This window comes from Macaca mulatta, chromosome 12 (assembly GCF_049350105.2).
Source record: "Macaca mulatta isolate MMU2019108-1 chromosome 12, T2T-MMU8v2.0, whole genome shotgun sequence".
NCBI classification, from domain to species: domain Eukaryota; kingdom Metazoa; phylum Chordata; class Mammalia; order Primates; family Cercopithecidae; genus Macaca; species Macaca mulatta.
Genome location: NC_133417.1, coordinates 53,712,817 through 53,729,376, shown reverse-complemented (window position 1 = coordinate 53,729,376; position 16,560 = coordinate 53,712,817). Strand labels below are relative to the sequence as shown.

Below are 16,560 nucleotides of genomic sequence, written 5' to 3'. Positions count from 1 at the left end.
GCTGGGCACGGTAGCGCGCACCTATAGTCTCAGTTACTTGGGAGGCTGAGGCAGGAAAATCGCTTGAACCCGGGAGGCAGAGGCTACAGTGAGCCGAGATCGTGCCACTGCACTCCAGCCTAGGCAACACAGTGAGACCACATCTCAAAAAAAAAAAAAAGACAAAAATAACAGAATGGAATCACTGACTTGTGGGTGCTGAGACAAACAGACTGCAATAGAGCACTGTTTGAGGGCGTCAAGAGAAAATGCAACCAGCCACTAGATAAGAGTTGTGCAAGACTGCGGGTATACCTCTCTGGGAAAGGGACCCCTTAGGTACAGGCAGTCATTTTGAATTTTGTTAGAATAGAATTGAAAGAACTCTTTGACTCTTCCCAATGAAGATTTTACTTTATTTCCTGATACTAGCTCCCCTTGGTGAGGAAAAACCATAAAAGAGCCAGAACAACTTCCATGTAGTACTGACATTCACTCTTTTTTATCAATTGTTACAAAAGACTGCAAAGTCTCTGTGGTAGCTTTTTGTAAATAAATGAGATACTGTTTATAAATCTTACCAATCAGTAAATGAACAATGAGCTCAGTACTTTCCCCACTATACCACACAGAAGCTAAATTGAACCTTTCTAATCATAATAGCAGTAAGGAAAAATTCTTTGGGCTGTCAAAGGGAGCAAAGATACAGATAAATCAAAAGATTATTTTTGTTAGACTTAAACATTTAAGCTTTCCAACATTTATCTATGAATTATCAATGGTGGGGTTTTTTAATGTAAAGAGAAGCAATATCCATCTTTATACAAAGCCCCTACTTTCATACATCTTTAAATTTCTGGCCGGGCGCAGTGGCTCACACTTGTAATCCCAGCACTTTGGGAGGCCAAGGCAGGTGGATCACCTGAAGTAAGGAGTTCGAGATCAGCCTCGTCAACATGGTAAACCGTCTCTACTAAAAATACAAAAATTAGCTGGCTGTGGTGGCGGCCACCTGTAATCCCAGCTACTCGGGAGGCTGAGACAGGAGAATGGCTGGAACCCGGGAGGCAGAGGTTGTCGTGAGCAAAGATTGTGCCATTGCACTCCAGCCTGGGTGACAAGAGTGAAATTCTGCCTCAAAAAAAAAAAAAAATCCTAAATGTTTACTTCTGGAAATTATTTGTCAATATCTAAACCTCTTGATAGCAGGCAACTAAATAAGACAGAAACACAAGCACACCTTGTTTCTAAAGGTGATTATTTTGAGCATTAACAACAGCACTCAGCAAGTGTCATTCACTTAAAATCTCATTGGTCTACCTCCTCTTCCAACTCTGTATTTCCTTTCTTATATAACTTTTCAAAACTATTTTTACTACTCCAATGAATCCAGTAACAGCCAACACTGACTGTACCTCAAGTACAACATGTATAACTGTGTCTCTTCCAAATTAGGTTAGGTACTAATACCAAATGGCCAAGAGAAAGTAGAAGCAAGGGCATTCTAAAGAGAGCAGCAGGAACAAAGACAGGAAAGCAGACAGGATATCCTTAATTGCAAGAGATAAAAATTATCAAAAACGAGACTGGATAAAAGCTATATGATACAAATCAATTTTCAAGCAGGACCATATGTTCAATGAAGTTGTATGCACATATATAAAATTTAGATTTAAAGAAAGCAGAATTGAATAGTTTACAAGTCTAGCAATAGTGCTGTTGTATATCTTTCAGTTAAATGGATCCTAGTATACTAAAATGGGCTCTCAGTAGGTAGACATATGAACAAAGAAGTATTTAAAATACTATATTTTCCTTAGAGCCTATATATATCTCAACCCTAAGGAGATCATGGAATCTGACAAAGACTCAGATGCCCCTCCTTGATGTGAGTATCATGAAAACCTGTAAGCCAGTGTTTCTCAAACTCTAGCACTCACCAGAATCATCTGAAGGGTTTGTTAAAACATAGGGTACTGGGCCTGATCATCAGTTTCTGATCCAGTAGATTTGGGGTGGGGCTTGTTAATGTGCATTTCTAACATGTTCCCAAGTGATGTTGGATCATGTTTAGAGAAATACTGCTCTAAACCCACAGTCTTTGCTCTAAAACATTATAAACTTTACTTGTGGTAACTGTGAAATACACTGAACTTTAAAAAATCTGTAAACCTTTAAGGTTCTCAGGCTTCAATAATCTTAAAGATAGCTAATGAAAAGCAAATGTATCTAAAAGTTCAGAAGCAACCCAAGCACCATAACCTCCTTTGTTTGGAGCTCTCCAAAGTTCTGACCTAGCTTCCAACCTCAGCTTAAACATGTACTAAAAGATCCTGAATGCTGACACCTAGGACTCTTCACGTTGAATCCTCCAGACTTCCAAGAATTATAAAACTTGGCTGCAGATCATATGCACAACTCCCACCTCTACCAATTGACAACTCAAGAAAATGAAGTGCAGAAAAGTTCAAAGCCATATTCTACAAGGTAATGGAATCCAAGACTATTGACTAATTTAATATTTTTAAAGCTCCAGGTGCATGCCATAATCAAGATTATTCCTAGACTTTTTGCTGACTAGCTAACTACAGTCCTTTCCTCCTTTGCAAAATTCACATTTTATATAAACAACAAATATTACTGGCCAAAATTAGTGGTAATGATGACAACTATGAGAATCACAGGCCGTAGGAATGGGCAACTGGATACTGTACATCTTTCAGGGAAGGATTTTCATAATTATAGAGAGGACAGAACCTAATGATATTAGACAGAACCTAGGGGATACAAGAATATATATATATATATATATATATATATTTTTTTAAATTATTTTAAAAGGCAGTTGTGTAAAGATAATGACCCTTTTATTCTCCTTCTAACTCTGCATTTTCTTAGTTTTTTCTTTCTTCAGATTTTCCATCCCTTGTTGCTTTATAACAACCAAATAGAAAACTGGGTGAAGGACAGTAACAGTTCAGAAGGTAAAAATGCAAATGGCTCCTAAATAGATGAAAAGATACCCAACCTCATTCTTAACATGAAATCTAAACTAAAATGATCCTGAGAGAAATTCAAATAAAGTCTGGGTTTAGTTAATAATAATGTACCAACATTATTTCCTAGTTCTGACAAAGGTAATGCAAGACGTCACGTTAAAGGAAACTAAAACTGGATGAGAGGTATAGATACAGGAACTATCTACACTACCTTTGCCACTCTTCAGTAAATCTAAAAATTTTCCAAAATAAAAGGCTTATTAAAAAAATACTACTCTGAGGTATATAATTTTTCACCTGTCAGATTAGCAAAATTTCAAAACTAAAAGCAGTCTTTTGATAGGGTGTAGGAAAACAAGTACTCTTGTACAAGCTAGTACAAAATGGTATAACTCCTATAGAGTGATTTGGCAACTTCTGTAACAGATATCATCACACCTCTATAAAATTCTATTTGTTCATGGTTATCCATTATTCACCATGAACTATTTGCAACACATAACAAAAAGAAAACAATCCAAGTTTGCTCTTTTTTTTTTTTTTTGAGACAGAATCTCGCTCTGTGGCCCAGGCTGGAGTGCAGTGGCATGATCTCGGCTCACTGCAAGCTCCGCCTTCCGGGTTCACGCCATTCTCCTGCCTCAGCCTCCCGAGTAGCTAGGACTACAGGCGCCTGCCACCACATCCGGCTAATTTTTTGTATTTTTAGTAGAGATGGGGTTTCACTGCGTTAGCCAGGATGGTCTCTATCTCTTGACCTCATGATCTGCCTGCCTTGGCCTCCCAAAGTGTTGGGATTACAGGCATGAGCCACCGCGTCTGGCCTTTTGTTAAAAAAGAAAAAAGAGAAAAGGCCTCACTTTGCCCCAGGCTGCAGTGCAGTAGCACGATCATGGCTCACTGTAACCTCGACATCTTAGGCTCAAGTGATCCTTCCATTTCAGCCACCCAAATAGCTGGGACTACAGACATATACCATCACACCTGGCTAACTTTTTAGTTTATGTAGATGGGGGTCTCACTATATTGTCCGGTCTGGTCTTGAACTTCTGGCCTCACGTCTAGGCCTCCCAAAGTGCTGGGATTACAAGTATGAGCTATGTGCCCAGCACTAAGTTTGCTTTTTCTAGGAAATTGGATAATAAACGAGCACACCTAAACAATGGACTATTATGCAGTGATTAAAAAAAAATGAGAACATATGTACATATTAATATGGGATAATTTTGAGACTATATTCTTAAGCAAAAAAAAACAAAAACAAAAACAAAAACGAAAAACCCAAAACAGCAGCAAGGTGCTTTTTAAAAAGCATACAGATATAAGAGAAGGTTTAAAAATACACTTTCTTGGCAGGGTGTGGTGGCTCCTGCCTGTAATCCTAGTATTTGGGGAGGCTGAGGTGGGAGACTGCTTGAACCTAGGAGTTCAAAACCAGCCTGAGCAACATGGTAAGCTCCTGTGATGCCAGCTGTTGGGGAGGCTCAGGCAGGAGGATCACTTGAGTGCAGAACGTTGAGGCTGCAGTGAGCCATGAGTGATCACCAGGTGATGAAATGAGTGAGACTCTGTCTCAAAAGAGAAAAGAAACGAATACAAATTCCTATGTGCTTGAAACCCTAAAATAACACATGAACTAATAAAAGTGCTCACTTATAAAGGAGGGGTGGTTGGAGTGGAAAGTGTATAGGAGTGAGTTTATTTTTATACACTTTTCTTTTGAAATCATTTGAATGCATTATCTTTTTAAATAAAACAAGATCGTGTTATTTTGTGAATCTAGAGACAATTTTGGGTTTTAAAAAATATTCTGGATCAGCGATCCCTCTGTATCATGAGAGATTCTCCCACATTTTCTGTTCGAATCTACTAATCTTTCTCATTCACTCTCAACAAGCATAGAATGAAAGCAAGAAGTTTTACTCACATCTGTGTTCAGGCAATACCCTAGCTTAACCAGTAAAAACTAATGTTAAAATAACATTATATATACAAAAAAAGAAATTCCACTAAGAACATCTAATGGTATAAAATAATAAATATGTCACAGAAAGTGAACATATCTTCATAGGCCACTACATGGTAAGGATCTTGAAAAGTTAAATAACAGTATTTATTTTTTAACTGAGTTGTTGTTTTAATGTTCGCAAGGAAGTGAATGGACAAAGATATAAACTCAGTATACAGAAGACATCAGAAATATTTGAAACAGTAGTCTCTGGATTTTGAAACTACAGTGATTTAAACAGTATGGAATTGGCATACAGACAGACATATAAACCAACGGAACAGAACAGAAACCCCAGAAATAAACCCTGACATATATGGTCAAATGATTGACAAGGATACCATGACTACACAATGGGAAAAGGACAGTCTCTTCAACAAATGAGCTGGGGAAACTGAATATCCACATGCAAAAGAATGAAGCTGGATCCTTACCTTATATTTAAAAATCAACCTCAAATGGATTAAACACCTAAATGTAAGACACAAAATTATAAAACTCCTAGAAGAAAATATAGGAAGAAAGACTTCATGACATTGAATTTGACAGTGGTTTCTTGAATATGACACTAAAGCATCGGTAACAAAGAAAAAACAGATAAATGACATTACATCAAACTAAAAAACTTCTTCAGGGCAAAGGAAACAATCAACAGACCGAAAAGGCAACTTTATGGAACAGGAAAAATATTTGCAAATCATGTAGTGGATAAACAATTAATATCCAAATACATAAAGAACTCCTAAAACTCAAAAACAAAAAATGCAAAAATAAATAAATAAATAAACCCAAAAACAAAAACCCAAAAGCAAAAATTTAAAGATTTTTTAAATGGGCAAAGGATCTAAAGAGACAGGTCTTCAAAGAAGATATACATACTCAACTCTTTTGAGGTATGAAAAAAAAAATTCTTTAAGTATTAAAAAAACAACAACGATATACAAATGGCCGGCATATAAAAAGATGCTCAACATCAGTAATCATCAGGAAAATGCAAATCAAAACCAGAATGAGACATCAACTCCCACCTGTTAGGATGGTCACTATAAAACTAACAGAAAATTACACATGTTGGCAAGGATCTGGAGAAAGTGGAACTGTGCATTGTTGGTAAGAATGTAACTAGTGTACTACTGTCCATGGTACAGCCCTTATGAAAAACAGTAGTTTCTGAAAAAATTTAAAATATAACTACCATATGATCCAGCAATCTCACTTCTGGGTATATATCCAAAAGAACTGAAAACAAGACCTTGAAGAGACGTGTGCACATCCATGTTCATTACAGCATTATTCACAATGGCTAAGAAGTGGAAGCAACCCAAATGTCCATGGGCCAATTAACGGTAAAAAAAAAAAAGATGGTACATACACACAACAGACTATTATCAGTCTTAAAGGAAATCTTGTTTACAACATGGATGAATCTTGAGGACATTATGCTAAATGAAATAAGCCAGCCACAAAGAGACAAAAATACTGCATGATTCCACATACATGATGTATCCAAAGTAGTCAAATTCTTAAAAACAAAAAGTAGAAAGGTGGTTGCCAGGGGCTGGAGAGTATCAGGAGGTTGTTCAATGGGTATACATAGTTTAAGTTTTACAATATGTAAAAATTTTAGAGACCTGTTGTACAACAATGTGACATAGTTAAACTATATACCTGTAATGTACATTTAAAAACTGTTAAGAAGGTAAATTTATGTTATGTATATTTTACCACAATAAGACATTAAAAAAAACCACACGTGAAACTGAATCATGTCACGAGGAAACAAGTATACCCAAATTGAGCAACTTTTGACAAAATAACTGGCCTGTACTCTAAAAATGTCAGTGGCATGAAGAACAAAAAGACTCAGCAGTAGACTGAAGAGACATGGTAAGTAAAGGCAATGTATTATTTGGGATTTTCCTTCACTGCAAAGGACATTATTCGGACAATTATTAAATTACGCACGAGGTCAACAGATTGTACTGTATCAATGACAACTAACTGATTTTGATAACAATGCTGTGGTTATATAAAAGAATTCTGCGTTTTTAAAAACCATACACTGAAGTACTCAGAAGTAAAGAAGCATAACATTTGCAACTTACTCTAAAAGGGTTCAGAATGAAAATAATGGTGAGGAGAAAGAGGCTGACACAGAGAGGAGTGATATAGAGAAAGAGTTAAAAAAACAGAAAGCAAATATTGTTAAGTGTTAATATTTAATGAATCATGGAGAACAGTAGACAGAATTCATTATATTATTCTTGAAACTTCTCTATAAACTGGAAAGAAGGTCAAATTTTTAAAATTTAATTAAAATACTCTCAAAATAAAAAGTAAAACAAAATGTTTAAACACAACTTTCTCAGAACCTATCTCTTGTATTCTAATATAAATATATGCCAACTCTAAGACATAAAGATTCTTAAAGATTGAATTCTGTATTCCAAAAAATTAGAAAAATTCATCAGTATTTCAATTTCTCTTAACACTATATACCAAATATTACTAGAACAAGGCCAATGTAATCAAAGAGCTGAAAAATATTTCCTGCCCCCAACCACCCAATAAAGAAGAGGTAAATTTGCAGCTAGGGTCTCACTCCTTAACTATAACCTTATTCTTCCAGTGCTATCCATGTTCGCTTCAAAACAACCTATCTGACATTATAATTCTAGATCCTTCAGAAATGGTTCCAACAGTCAGTGGACTAAAATTCCCAAACTCCCCATATGACATCTTGACCAACGTTCCTGCTTCAATATCATCAATGACTAAAAATTCACTAGAAACACCTCCCAAAAGAGTGGCCAGATACTGTCAGTTACTATACAAAAAATAAAATTCTTGACTGAGGCTGGAGATAAAAAATGACTTTATATCATGAAAACTGAGCTTATATATAGTGGGTCAACTAACACTGGTGAATGAATGAGCTGCAATATTCTCCAATTATTTCCAATTTTTTAAACTATTGCCTTAAATTGTTTATATTTCAGAACAGAATACAAAACCTACTCAGATCATTTTGCTTTCACTGAGGTGAAAATAAAACGAGATTTTTTTTTAAAAAAAGAAAAATTAATTTGTTAACGAATACAAAGTTACAGCTAGATAGGTGGCATAAGTCTTAGTGTTCTATAGCACTGATGGATAACTGAATGCTCCCCACAAAGAAATGATAAATGCTTGAGATGGTGGACATGTTATTATCCTGATCTGGTCACTAACATTTATATGTACTACATCACAATGTAGCTCATAAATATGTACATTATATCTATTAAAACTTGTAAAAGTTAAAAATTATAAAACAAAAAATTGAGAAAAATTTATTTTTTAAAAAATAAATAAGTTATTATCTTAATCCTTATGGATCATACATATTCCAATCAAAATAAAGAAAACATTTGAGGAACTCTTCTCTGAAACTGTCTTCAGAATAAGATTATAAATTGCATAAAAGAGCCCTACATTTTACAGTCAAAAACTTCTTTAAAACCAAAATAATATCTAAGTTATTGACCATACTTGGCTCTGAATGGATTTTCTGAAATTAAAGTCCATTCTGTCAAAAGACAAATATTACTACTGAAGACATTTTTAAAACACTAAAAATTCCACAAGACATTTTTGAAGTTTTTTTTTAAATAAATCTCTAAGAATTAAAAAGACAAAGCTACAAATGCAAACAAGGTTATCAACGATAAACCCTCTAGAAAGTTATAAATCCAATTGTTTCAATCAGAAGAAATTTAAGTTACTATAGATCAACCTCAAAAATTATGCAACCAATAAAAAATTACAGAGACAACGATATGGAAAAAAGTCTAAACACTGGGTGAAAAAAAGCTGAAAACAAAATTGTTAAGTAAGACTTCTGGTTTCCAGGTAGGTATGTAAGAAACTTAGAAGTTGCCACCCCATCTTAACAACATGTAAAAGGCTGAACAAACTGAAAATAAACAACACTTAAATCTGTGAGGTCACAGGGCACACTCAAAAAAAATCACACTCAAAACTGGAGACAGAGGTGAATACACAGAATCACAACTTAAGGGAACAGAAACCCACTAGCAGAAACCTTCCTGAAAACCAATGGGGGAGAGGAAGGAGGGCTGGAAAACCTAAACTGTAATTGACTCAGTATGGCTAATTCTGAGAGATTAAAAACTCCAGGCATCCCAGTCACTGGGAAGCCCTTACACTTTTGTGAGTATCACCTTTCAAGAACTCAACCATGTTCTCACAGTGAATACTTAAGGAAAAAATATCTTTGTGTTTCCAGAAAGGTAAGCATTTTGAAATGTGCCAGAGCATTCTGTTTTTAACAATGCCTGCAATCAAGAGAAACAATTTTATCAGAGTATAATCTGCTTTTTTTCTTAAACTTTTATTTTAGGTTCAGGGCTACAATGTGTAGGTTATTAGGTAAATTGCATCTCATGGGGGTTTGATATACAGACTATTTTATCCCCCAGGTAATATGCACAGTACCCAATAGATAAGTTTTTCGATCCTTTCCCTCCTTCCATCCTCTACCCTCAAGGAGGTCCCAGTGTCTCTTGTTCCCTTCTTTGTATCCATGTGTTCTCAATATTTAGGTCCCACTTATAAGTGAGAACACGCAGTATTCGGTTTTCTGTTCCTGTCTTAGTTTACTTAGGATAATGGCCTCTAGCTCCATCCATGTTGCTGCAAAGGACATGATCTCGTTCTTTTATGGCTATATGTGTATATGTATCATGTATATGTACCACATTTTCTTTATCCAGTTCACTGTTGATAGACATTTAGGTTGACTCCATGTCTTTGCTGCTGTGAATAGTGCTGCAATGAACATATATGTGGATGTGTATTTATGGTAGAACGATTATAATTCTTTGGGTATATACCCAATAATGGGACTGCCGGGTTGAATGGTAATTCTGCTTTGAGTTCTTTGAGAAATCGCTACACTGCTTTCCACAATGGCTGAACTAATTTACATTCCCACCTGCAGTGCATGAGCATTCCCTTTTCTCTGCATCTCACCAGTATCTGTTATTTTTTGACTTTTTAATAATAGCCTTTCTGACTGGTGTGAGATGGTACCTCATTGTGGTTTTGATTTCCATTTCTCTAATGATTAGTGATGCATTTTTTCATATGCTTGTTAGCTGTGTGTATGTCTTCTGCTTGGGTTTTATCAAAGCCTATCAGACCTGGGGGAAGGAAAAAGATGAGTCCAGCTGCCTCTAGTCTTCCATGCAGGAGAAGAGAAATACCCAACTCCAGCCTCCTCTAGCCAGCCTGTCTCACCCTAAGGGGGAAAAACTGAGAAGCACTGGTGAAGTTCACAGTCCAGAGACAGAGGCTCATCAAAAGACAGACCTCATCACGAAACTATAAAATCTCACCCCACAAAACACACCAAAAAACCGCATCATTAAAGTCCTGTATTTGTGCAGTTCCCTTTACCCAGTTACACCATGTCCACCTTTCAAGAAAAATTATAAGACATACTAAGCAGCTAAGCAAACATCAGAATCAGAGTCAGATATGACAAAAATGCTTTTCCAACCAGGAATTTCAGAAAACTATAATATACTTAAGGCTTTAATGGAAAAAACACAACATGCAAAAACAGATGAATAATATAAGAAGAGAGATGAGAATTCTAAAACAAACAAAAAACAGAAAAAGAAACAAAGATAAAAATTACTATTTAATATAATAGAAATGTATCTGCAGGGCTCAATAGTAGACTGGACACAGGTGACAGAAGAATCTTGGAGCCTGGGAATATGATATGACAACAGAAACTTCCAAGACTGAAAAGCAAAGCAAAAAAAAAAAAAAGAATAAAACAGAATAGACTACTACTAAATATGCATAATGCAAATTCTGAGAAAGGAACAGAAGCAATATATGAAGTACCAATGACTGAGAATTTCTCCAAATTAATGTCAGGCACCAAACCACAGATTCAGAAAGCTCAAACAACACCAAGGAGGATAAAAGTCAAAACGAAAACAAACAAAACCACCCTATACCTAGGCATATGATATTCAAACATCAGAAAATCAAAGGTAAAGAAAAAACCTTGAAAGAAGCCAAAGGGGGAAAAACACCTTAGCTACAAAGGAGCAAAGATAAAGTATCACATCAGATACTCCTCAGAAATCATGGAAGAAAGAATAGCATGGAGTGAAATAATTCATGTGTTGAGTTAAAAAACAAACAAAAACCTACAAACCTAAAATTCTGTATTCTGTGAAATTACCCTTCAAAAGTGAAGGAAAAATAAAAACTTTCTCAGACAAACAAAAATTGAGGACTTTGTTGCCAGTAGACCCGCCTTATAAGAAATCTTAAAAGTAGTTCTTTAGAGAGGAGAAAAATGATATTGGTTAGAAACTCAGATCTACATAAACATAGGAAGAGTACTGGGGAGAAAGGATAAAACAAAAACTTTTATTTTTCTTACTGTTAATTATCTAACTGACAACAGTTTGTTCAAAACAATAGGAACAATATATTCAATTATGTATGCTTACATATATAAGCATTTTACTTACACATAGCATACAGACAGATATAGACATGCATTGCTTAATGAAGTTGAAACATTCTGGGGACAGGGCCAAGACAGGCGATTAGAAGCAGCTGCAGTCTGTGGTGCTCATGGAGAGGAATGAAAGGGGCAAGTGAATACTGCACCTTCAACTGAAATAATCCAGGTAGTCACATTGGGACTAATCAGGGAAACAGCTCGACCCACAGGGAGTGAGGAAAAGCAGGGTGGCGCGACGGCCCATCTGGGAGCAACACGAGCCAAGGGAACCCCCATCCCCAGCCAAGGGAAGTGATGAGTGATTATGCGACCCAGGGAAACAACGCTTCTCCCACGGATCTTTGCAACCCGGAGATCAGGAGATCCCCTTGTGAGTCCACGCCACCAGGGCCTTGGGTCCAACACACTGAGCTGCGTGGAGTCTCAGCAGAGCAGCTGTTTAGGCATGCATAGAGACCCAGGAGCTTTATATACTCCAGTCCTGGGATCTCCAACCAACGTGTCTGCAACTCAGACAAGGCAGGCGGTTCACATACACCCCAAGGGAGGGGGTAGAATCCAGAAAGTTGAGCAGCCTTGTTCTGTGGGCCCACTTCCATGATACCTCACAAGATAAGACCCACTGGCTTGGAATTCGAAGCAGCCACCAGCAATAGGCTGTGCGGAGAGGCCAGCACCATCTCTGCTGTTTGGTCAACACAGCTGTTACAGCCTGCGGACCTTGGAGAGTCCAAATGATCTGGACTAGAAAGGGTCCCCCCAGTAGCACAACACAGCGGCTTTGCAAGATAGTGACCAGATTGCTTCTTTAAGTGGAGCTCAGATCCATTCCTCCTCACTGGGTGGGACCTCCCAGCCAGGCCCTCCAGCCATGACCTGACAGAGCTCTTACCTTTCTTACCTGTCCCTGGGACAAAGTGTCCAGGAGAGGGGAGGGCTGCTACCTGGGCAGAGGCAGTTCCCTAACATGACACAGCCGTTTTTTTAAGGCATGGCCAGACTGATTCTGTAAGCAGAACCCCCAATCCACTCCTCCTTGTGGGGCGGGTCCTCCCAGCCGGAGCCTCTAGTCACCACCCATGTTCTATGGGCCGAAAGAGCTCCAATTTCTCCCTGGGATGGAGTGCCTGAGGAGTGGGGCAGGCTGCCACCTTAGCCGTTCGGGCTCCTCAGTCAGTTCAGCCAGTGGGGTTTGCAGGTTTGCAGAGCCCAGATCAAATGGTGGCTAAAGGGATCACCAACACAGCAGAGCTGCTATAACAAAAAGCAGCCAAACTGTTGCTTTAAGTGGGTCCCTGATCCCATTCCTCCTAACCGAGTGAAAACTCCCAACTGGGGTCTCCAACCACTCCTACAGGCACGTTCAGGTGGCAATAGGTCAGTATCCTCCTGGGATGGCGCTTCCAGACATCTTTGCTATTTTGTAGGCTTCATTGGTGATACCTCCAGGTACAGGAAGAACCAGAGCAAATGGGGTTTGGAGTGGACCTCCAGCAAACTGCAGCAGTCCTACAGAAGCGTGACCAGATTATTAAAAGAAAAACAAACAGAAAACAACAACAAAGAAAAACCACAAAATACCTACCCAAAGGTCAGCAACCTCAAAGATCAAATGTAGATAAGCCCACAAAGATGAGAAAGAATCAATGCAAAAACACTGAAAACTCAAAAGGTCAGAGTGTCCTTTTCCTCCAAATGACCACAGTATCTCTCAAGCAAGGGCTCAGAACTGGGCTGACACTGAGATGGCTGAAATGACAGAAGTAGGCTTCAGAAGGTGGGTAATAATGAAGTTCACTGAGCTAAAAGAACATGTTTTAACCCAATGCAAAGTAGCTGAGAATCATGGTAAAACTATGCAGGAGGTGATAACCAGAATAGCCAGTTTAGAGAGGAAGACAAATGACCTGACGGAGTTAAAAAACACGACACGAGAACTTCACAATGCAATCACAAGAATTAATAGCAGAACAGACCAGGGAGAGGAAAGAATCTCAGAGCTGGAAGACTGGCTTTCTGAATTAAGACAAGCAGACGAGACTAGAGAAAAAAGAAGGAAATGGAATGAACAAAACCTCTGAGAAATATGGGATTATGTAAACAGACTGAATCTACAACTGATTGGGTTACCTAAAAGTGATGAGGAGAGTTGGAACCAAGTTGAAAAACATACTTCAGGATACCATTCAGGAGAACTTCCCCAACTTACCAAGACAGGCCAACATTCAAATTCAGGAAATGCAGAGAACCCCAGTAAGATACTCCATGAGAAGATCATCCCCAAACACATAATCATCAGATTCTCCAAAGTCAAAATGAAAGAAAAAATATTAAGAGCAGCCAGAGAGAAGGGCCAGGTCACCTACAAGGGGAAGCCCATCAGATTAACGGACCCCTCAATGGAAATCCTACAAACCAGAAGAGACTGGGGATCAATATTCAACATTCTTAAAGAAAAGAATTTCCATCCCAGAATGTCATATTGGGCCAAACTAAGCTTCATAAGTAAAGGAGAAATAAGATCCTTTTCAGACAAGCAAATGCTGAGGGAATTCTTCATCATCAGGCCTGCCTTGCAAGAGCTCCTGAAGGAAGCACTAAATATGGAAAGGAAAAACAGTCACCAGTCGCTACAAAAACACACTGAAGTACACAGACCAGCCCCAATGAAGCAAGCATATAAACAAGTCTGCAAAATAACCAGCTGGCATGATGACAGAATCAAATCCACACATAACAATTCTATCTTTAAATGTAAATAGACTAACTGCCCCAATTAAAAGACACAGAATGGCAAGCTGGATAAAGAATCAAGACCCATTGGTATGCTATCTTCAAGGGACCCATCTCACATGCAAAGACACACATAGGCTCAAAATAAAGAGACAGGAGACAATTTACTAAGCAAATGGGAAACAGAACGAAGCAGGGGTTGCAATCCTAGTTTTCGATAAAACAGACTTTAAACCAACAAAGATCAAGAAAGACAAAGAAGGGCATGACGTGATGGTAAAGCGTTCAATTCCACAAGAACAGCTAACTAATCTAAATATATATGTGCCCAATACTGGAGCACCCAGATTCATAAAGCAAGTTCTTAGAGATCTTCAACGAGACTTAGACTCCCACGCAATAACAGTGGGAGACTTCAACACCCCTAATGAAAATATTAGATCACAGAGAAAGACAATTAAAAGATATTCAGGACCTGAACTCAGCTCTGGATAAAGTAGACCTGACAAATACCTATAGAACTCTCCACCCAAAAACAACAGAATATACATTATTCTCATCGCTGCACGGCACTTAATTGAGTAAAATTGATCATGTAATCGGAAGTAAAACACTCCTCAGCAAATGCGAAAGAACTGAAAAAATAACAAACAGTCTCTCAGACCACAGCGCAACCAAATTAGAACTCAAGATTAAGAAATTCACTCAAAACCACACAACTAACTACATGGAAACTGAACAACCTGCTCCCGAATCACTCTTGGGTAAATAATGAAATTAAGGCAGAAATCGAGAATTTCTTTGAAACTAATGAGAACAAAGATACAATGTACCAGAATCTCTGGGATGTAGCTAAAGCAGTGTTAAGCGGGGAATTTATAGCACTAAATGCCCACATCTAGAAGCTAGAAAGATCTCAAGTTAACAACCTAACAATACAACTAAAAGAATTAGAGGACCAAGGACAAACAGACCCCAAAGCTAGTAGTAGACAAGAAATAGTATCAGAGCTGAACTGAAGTAGAGAGAAGAAAAACTCTTCCAAAAAAAAAAAAAAAAAAAAAAAAAAACCAATGAATCCAGGAGTTGGTTTTTATTTTGAAATTAATAAGATAGACCACTAGCTAGGCTAATAAAGAAGAGAGAACAGAAGCATTCCGCCGCCGGCTTTGCTATGGCGGTTATTCCCCCAGATTCCTGGCAGCCACCCAACGTTTACTTGGAGACCAGCATGGGAATCATTGTGCTGGAGCTGTACTGGAAGCATGCTCCAAAGACCTGTAAGAACTTTGCTGAGGTGGCTCGTCGAGGTTACTACAATGGCACAAAATTCCGCAGAATTATCAAAGACTTCATGATCCAAGGAGGTGACCCAACAGAGACAGGTCGAGGTGGTGCATCTATCTATGGCAAACAGTTTGAAGATGAACTTCATCCAGACTTGAAATTCACGGGGGCTGGAATTCTCACAATGGCCAATGCGGGGCCAGACACCAATGGCAGCCAGTTCTTTGTGACCCTTGCCCCCACCCAGTGGCTCGATGGCAAACACACCATTATTGGCTGAGTGTGCCAGAGCATAGGAATGGTGAATCACATGGGAATGGTAGAAACAAACTCCCAGGACCACCCTGTGGATGATGTGAAGATCACTAAGGCATACCCTTCTGGGTAGACTTGCTACCCTCTTGAGCAGCTCTTCTGAGATAGCCCCAGCTTCCAAATGACATAGAATGACATGTAATGCTAAACTTCATTTTGGCTTTGCAAATCATGAAGCTTAGGAGGCCTGGGGTCTTGGGTGAGTTAGAGATGGAAGTACATTTTAATAGGATGCTTCCTTTCTCTTCCCCCAGTGCCTAGGTTGCCAGAGCATTTGCACAAATGCCCCTGTTTAGGTGGCTACTTACTACACATGACTCATAATGCTGCTTCTTGTGCATGTCTGCTCTGATATACTTCGAACAATGTAGCAGACACTGTCATTTCTCAGTGGTTTTGCCTAACCAAACTTCTTCCTAAGCAGATTTGTATTCTGGCCTATACTGCAGTCCTTGATTGTTGACAGCCACAGAATTCCAAACCAAGTAGTGTCTATCAGCCCTTTTAACTCTGTGCACACCCTATTTCAGTCTTACATTTGTTATTCTAGGAAATGTATGCATCTCTCTATATATTTTCCCTCTCAAAACCAGAACATCAACACTGCTGTTTCTGACACTTCAGACATCCCACGCAAAGCCACATTGAATTTTTGCCAAATAAAAAATGCATCCAACAATCAA

The 16,560-nt window shown here is 38.3% G+C and overlaps 1 protein-coding gene and 1 pseudogene across 1 annotated transcript in view; one reads left to right on the top strand and one right to left on the bottom strand.

Annotated features, from left to right (window-relative positions):
• EPC2 (enhancer of polycomb homolog 2) overlaps nt 1-16,560 on the bottom strand; it is a 142,556-nt gene that overhangs the window by 54,784 nt on the left and 71,212 nt on the right. The window lies entirely within an intron of this gene.
• LOC707647 (peptidyl-prolyl cis-trans isomerase-like 1) lies at nt 15,432-16,040 on the top strand (annotated as a pseudogene).